At 39.6% G+C, this 6,950-nt stretch overlaps 1 long non-coding RNA gene across 1 annotated transcript; it reads left to right on the forward strand.

Annotated features, from left to right (window-relative positions):
* Window positions 1–1,197: 1,197 nt before the first annotated feature.
* Window positions 1,198–6,950, forward strand: LOC117861015 (uncharacterized). The gene is made up of 5 exons (XR_004641634.2): window positions 1,198–4,792; window positions 5,020–5,116; window positions 5,230–5,335; window positions 5,446–6,566; window positions 6,653–6,950. It is a non-coding gene; the product is annotated as an uncharacterized lncRNA (long non-coding RNA).

The following is a 6,950-nucleotide window of genomic DNA, read 5'->3' on the forward strand; positions in this document are numbered from 1 at the left end:
TCACAAATAAAATAATGATACAAAATTTTTTTGAATAAGATGAATGATCAAATGTTGTGACTAGATGTTAATAGTGATAAATATTTAATGCGGAGGCACTACCAACTATTGTTTTTCTTAATAAGTATCATGTATGACTTTTTTTATTGTCGTTCTCTAGAAAAAGCTATGCATATAATGCTTTAGTGCACGACATGTGTATATGTCCAATGAAAATCTATATTATATTAAATTGGTATACAGATATATATATCGTTATTTAACTTACATTATTTTTTTACCTAATCGAGAAAAGAACCTAGCTTACATATACACATAAGCAAACTCATCAAAATTTGCTATTTGCCCTTATGGGCAGCTGCTCCATGGATCTTTCTCCCCTCCCTTATCTATCTTTTTTTCTCATTGCCGCATCCCACTTTAGTTTACTTGGGGCGTAGAGGTCATTTACACGATTGATTAGAAGAGAGGTGTAAGATGAGCGAACCCGGTTTGGGCTGCCAGTGTAGTTTGCTGGACGTAGATTTGCTTCTTGGCAAGCATTGAAGTTGGTCATCGCTAGAGTGTGTTTGCGTGGAGATGTTGATGTATTCCGAAGGATAAGCTAGCTAGAGGTTTGACCAAAATGTTTGTTATTACATATTGTGCATCCACTCAAGTCTTATTTTTTTCCCTTTCATATGTTTCAGATACGTATAAATAAATGCATGGACTTGTATTTGACACGGACTCATACCCTTGTTTCCAATCACATAATCAATTTCTAATTTCCTTGTTGTTTTAATTCTGAATTTATATATTTATTAGGTGTATTTAATATGAACTCTTTAGGTTGATGGATCATTATAAAATCGTACTGTACATATTTTCTTCTTCTTTAATAATGGGCTCTTTGGAATAATCTGAGCCGTTAGATCATCATAAAATATAATGGAGTGTATTCTTTTTTTTTGATTAAGTAGAGTAATATGAACCATTAGATCTTCATAAAATCCGATGGTGCAAATTTTTCTTTTTTTTCTGAGTAACTTAATAATATCTAGACCCTCTGGTAATTGTGGTAGCTTGTTTTAAGATAGGAAAAATTATATCTCACCCATGTGATTTGTGGCCCTGTCACCCGATTTTGTGTGCTGCCGATCTGTGCTGGTGGCTGATCTGCTCCGCCCGTTCGTCCCTCGGGCACCTACTTGTTTTGTTCGTTTGATTCGTGGGCTGCGCTTGTCATTATCCATTGTTTGATTTTGGGAAATCCCGCTTGATATTTTGCACTTCGCTAGGGAAGGAAGGTTCCAAACCCAGAACATTTCCTCTTCTTCTGTTTCCCGTGCCCCACCCCTCTTCCTCGCCCATGGCGATTGTAGGGTTTCGATGAGTTTCTCCTCATTTCTTCCCTGCGATTCGACTATATATGCGTGCCCTATTGTTTTGTGGTTCCTTTGATATGTATTGTTGCTCCTAATCGATTCATTTGCCTATGTGGGAACAAAGCGACGAGAACCTTTTTGGTGTGTTCTCGTTCGTCCGATTTCAGTGCGATCTGAGGCAACTTTCTCGGGGAATCAGCCGCTAGAACATCTGTGATCATTGGGGAGGTGATTCCCTAGCAAATCCCCCAGTCAAGTCTGATGATTTTGATGTTCCTCCCAAATTGGATCTTGACCTAGGGTGTTCTGAAATTCTTAAAATCGGTGATGGATTGCTGATCTTTTGGAGTTTTTCCTCTTGGATCCGTTTTCTATTGTTGACATGAGCAAGTGGTTTAATTTTTGCGTGAATAGGAGCTGATTTGATTTAAGTTTTGGGGAATTGACGGGGAATTCAGACTGTTGTTTATGTGCTGCCCGGCTTTGAAAATTTCACCAGCTGCACCTTTGTTTCAGGTGTTGTTTTTTATTCTTGAGGAGAGCATCACGTGATTTCCTACAGCCACAGCTTAGTTTGTAGAGCTTCCGTTTGATTGTTTTGCTCGGCAGCTGCTTCAGGCCTTTCTTCAATATCTCATGCACTCCTACTCTTAGTTCTGTCGTTTGATTCAGTGCAGTTGCAGCTTGTGCTTGTCTCGGTTTCTTGATTGGGGTCTAGTTATGCTTTGGTATTCAGTGTCTTTGATTGGTTACAGTTGCAACATCAGCAAGTTAATCGGTCGCATAACAAATCAATTCAATTTGGCATGCAGCTAGGTTTTGTTATGCTTTCAGGTTTGGATATTCAAATACTATTGCCTAGTCGTTGTTTATTCACTGCATGCATGGTCATCTGAGGCATGATAATTCCTCATTGATTTGTCTTTGGTACTAATTAGTGCTTATAAGACAAGCAATATCTGAATATCTTGTCTGTTCCTGTCTCTCTTAGTATCTTTAACAAGAGTTGTTCTTCAGATAGTGTAGCAACTGGATTGCATCTTGTTTTAGAGCATGGTTTCAACTCAGTTCACTATTTAGCTTATCAGTAGCTCAACTCCATTTAATTATGTGAAAGGTTGCTTTCGTGTAACAGAGAATTAACCATTGCTTGTTTGAGGTTACTACTTGTTTATTCCTTGAATTGCATGGCAGCCATTTTGTCCTTTCGTGGTTCTATGTTAGCACTTAAATTAATCTTTTTGTAACATAAAAAGTGCTACTTTTGACCAGCTGCTACATGTAGGTTTATTTTCTTACTCATTAAGCCTGATATATACATGTGGGTCCATATAGATGTTTTCTCTGCTTTCCATCCTACGCTTCTTTCTGTGGTCCACATATACATGCAGCTAGGTGCTGTGCTGCTTCTGTCTTTTCCAATTAATTATGTTTCTTGTGTACCTTTTTTATATGGCAATTTTGGATCTACTTTGTAGATTAGGTGTTTAATTTCTACGCAAGAAGTTATCACTCCATATATATTTTTGATCATATTATTTGGATGCCTTTTTATTTTCATGTGTTCATGCTTAGTATTGCTGTGTTCATTGTATCATCATATATGTGTTATGGAGGTGTTAATTTTTTTCGCCTATATATGTTTCTAAATGTTCTGCAAATAATTATCTTGGGTTCTAATGCAGTTTTCTAGTGCAGTTCTCTCTTTTTTAAACCCAACATTTTAGTCTTAGCATTTCTACATCAAGGTATCTGATATATTTCAAGATTAATTTAACTGGCATCCATAAGACACCTTTGTAGTTTTGCCGGGTTCGAGGAATTTTCCATCTCCTTGCTCTAGTGCTAGTTAATGACTAGGTCTTTTCTCGGATCAAGGTCGAGATTATTTGTATGAAAAAGCGAGTGCAAAGGGTGTGTGTTTGTGTTAAGACCAGCAAAATGCTACTTGTTCATGATAATGTAATTCCAGTCCCGTAATTGTAGTTGAAAATTTTGTTGTAATATGCATCAAGTAAAAGTTATAGAAGCAATTCATTTATGTGAACAATAAAAAATCATATATGATATTTTTGGAGTCCAAGAAGGTCCATGTTTTCCTACAAGAAGTTGTGTATGGCTGTATTTAATGTGTGTATGCTGTCTTTTTCCTTCAAGTATGTTCTTTCCACCTTTTCCATATTCTCAATTATTATAGTTTTATCTTATTTGGATCCATTGGTAATTATACCATCTTTTCAATTCTAACCCATCATATTTTTTATACAACACTCGAAATTTAAAATCCCTAGAGTACATACAGTTTTTTGATACTATATTTCTAGTACCCATTATACCATCATTCCTATGTTATCAAGGTGTAAATGCTGCAAGATCTGGTATTTTTGCACTAATAAGTTGATATTTCTATTTAATAAGATGACTGGTCCTAATATTTTTCTTATATTAATTTTCTCAGTTTCACCTGCCTACTTTTAATTCATTTCATGAATTTCCGTAGAAGGATAGCTGTTGTTCCTTGCTTGCAATCTTCTGATTTTTTTCATGGTGTCTCCTTCCTGCAACCCTTGCTTTTATTTTTTAATCTGCCTTTGGGGAAATTTGGGACATTTGACTATTTGAGCATTCTGTCTCTGAGGTTTCACTAACCATCCAAATTAATTTGTTAATCTGCATTCCATCCCTACTCTAAAAAAACAAAACGGCGACTATTTTACGGTCGTCATTCTACCGTCGCGCGATGGCCCTCGCTCCGAGCGATCGCTGCCGTGCGATTCTTCTTCTACCCTCCGCGTAACGCGCACAGCCCTCCCTTCCTTTTATCGTCCTCGGCCGTCCGCTCCGTCCTCCACGACCCCCCGCTCCCTCCCCAAAGCCGCATCGCACGGCGCACCCAGCTCGCCGCCGCCTTGGCGCCTCCTCCCCATCCTCGCCGTCCTGCGCCGCTTCCCCCGGTCCCCCATCCTCTGGGCTCCGGTCCTCCCCCTCCTCCCCTCCGCCGTCGCCGCCCGGCCGCGCGCACGCCCGCCCGCCCGCCGCCGCCCGCTCTCACGCCTGCGCCCGGCCGCGCGCCCGCCCGCTGCCGCCCCTGCTCCCGCCCGCCGCCGCCAGGCCGTCCTGGTCCTTCGCCCGGCGGCCGGCGCCCCTTAGTGAACAAAAAGCTTAGTGCATCTAAGTTGCCCCCCTCAAGTTGCATCAATCAATAATCTCCATTGCAGAATCAATCCACACTAACCCCATTTCAGTATTCCTGTTGTTGGACAGGACCCGATCTACCGGTGGGCGGTGGAGCCATGGAGGTGATAGCCATGCATCCTCCCATTCTCGCAGCTTCAAGACCATTCGCGTCACTGATGGAAACAACCAAAGAGCCACCGGTCTTCAATTGATCTCCCATCTGATGGGGCGCATAAATTCTCACTGAGGTAAATCTCCGAGTCCATCTGAATAATTATTTGATAAATTGAATATTTCTTCTTTACTACCATTCCAATTATTGTTTTCCCTATGACCTCTGCATATGTCCGTGATGGGCTAAAGCAGCCCTAGATTCAGCAAAATCCCATGCTGATCTGAGCGCAACACAAGGTGTTGCATTCGGTATTTCTATTTAGCTGTTGGATTGACCACGAGTTTCCCCAATTCGTTGCAGACTCAAGTCGATATGAAGACACCACTGGGATTCTACTGATATGAACAATGCAAGTGACATTAATAAAGTAGCATATGGATTCCTGCTTTAGTAAACTGTGAGTACACCAAGACAATTATGCCATCATTTTCTTGGTTATGAATTTTTAATAGGAGAAAATGGTGTTAGCTGCAACCATTTAAATCTTACAGAAACTGAGGTTCCTTTCAGATTGGACCAGTGGATTCCGGCAGCACCGAGATTGAGACAGGCAATTAGATGGGACCATCGCCATTGTGCTTGAATGATGAATCAAGGACGAGATCACGCTCTAACGGTTAGCTTTCTTTGCAAGCATAGTTTTATCTGATTCACTCTGTTACTTTTTTACTTCCTGTATGTGCATTAATCTCAATACTTCCTAATAATTAAGGATCTTGTCTCTAGGCTGAGGAAACTAGACATGAATAAAAAGGAAAGATGCACTTTTGTTAAACAATGTTTTAGCGAAGTTCATGCTTGGCAGTTCGAAAAGGATGGCAATTTCATGGTAAGATGTTTATGACAACTAACACATTGAGGCAGTAAGAGCCCATGAATAGTTTTCTCTGCAGCAGTACTGGAAGAACAATTTCTTTTCCACTTTATATGGTTTCTTTAATGGTTTATGATTTAGAGTTTGAAGCTTGATAATGTCATCACAAGATCTACTTAAATGTTTGGACACTGGTCATGGTTGTTTGGAAGGCTGATGTAAGTGGACCACTCTTGACTTAACTGAACTTCTTAGACAACATTTGATCTGAAAGCTTTCCGACAATGTAGAAGCAGAACTTGTTGTTTGAGTACTGCATTTCCTTTTTTTTCCTTCTTAGATTTAATGGCTGGCATTGGAAAATTTTAGCTTTTGTATTCATTGTGTTCATTCCAATACCAAGTATTGTTTTCCGATGTATCACTTTGGATGATCTGTTATTTGTATATGCTATTTGCTTCAGCCTGATCAACAAATCTCTGTGTTGACAGCATGCAGCAGTGAAGTATCCCATTTGACTTGTATTTTCCTTCAGAAAAATTATTAAACCTGAATGAATTTGATGTGTTTGTGTGGTTTGCTTCATTCCAGAATGGTCCACACGGTACCACAGGAGCACTATCTTTGATGATGAGTCCATTCGTGTCTCTATTTTTGTTTATTCACAAACATATGTAGTATGTTAGGGATAGTGGTGTTCTTACCATTCAAAGGTCAGTATTCGTTTTGAGTTTTAGCTCTGTGAAGATATTATTTATTTTATATTATGAAAAGGTCAGTATTGGTGGAGCAAGCCTTCTGAAATCTCTTTGATTTTGAGAGTATACGTTTCTGCTAAATTCATCTCATCTATTGTCCATCTGACAGTTAAGAACTCTTTTGCAACAAGTTGTTCTTTACCTGGAGCTGTATGTAAGTACACTCTGAATTCTGAAGCTTACTGTGCCATATCCAGTCCTGGCTTGGATGGATTTCGTGAGTCAATTTGGACTGAACCATGCCGGTCTGCAATACGTGCTGACTTACAAGTGAGGTGCGGTGATTAGTTCTTTGTAATTCCAAATTGTGCACCAAGTTGTGCCTTTGCGACTGAGATGAACTTCAACATAATTGTTGCAGAGTTGTGCCTTTGCGACTCAGATGAACTTCTACCTTAGATACTTCCAAAGGAACCCATTGACTGGACTTATGGGTGATACAAGTGATGCATCAGTTGGCTGATTGATAAATGATTCTTTTGTTTGCCCCTTTGCCCCCTTGTATATGTATGAAAAATATATTAGTACACAGATCAGTGATCCAAAAATGTTGGTAGTTTGTTTGGGACATATTTGATATAATCTCTCTCATGAATATGAACATACAGGGATCAGACCATAATATTTGTTTAAGGGTGACAACAAAGTGGGGTGATGTA

This window comes from Setaria viridis, chromosome 6 (assembly GCF_005286985.2).
Source record: "Setaria viridis chromosome 6, Setaria_viridis_v4.0, whole genome shotgun sequence".
NCBI classification, from domain to species: domain Eukaryota; kingdom Viridiplantae; phylum Streptophyta; class Magnoliopsida; order Poales; family Poaceae; genus Setaria; species Setaria viridis.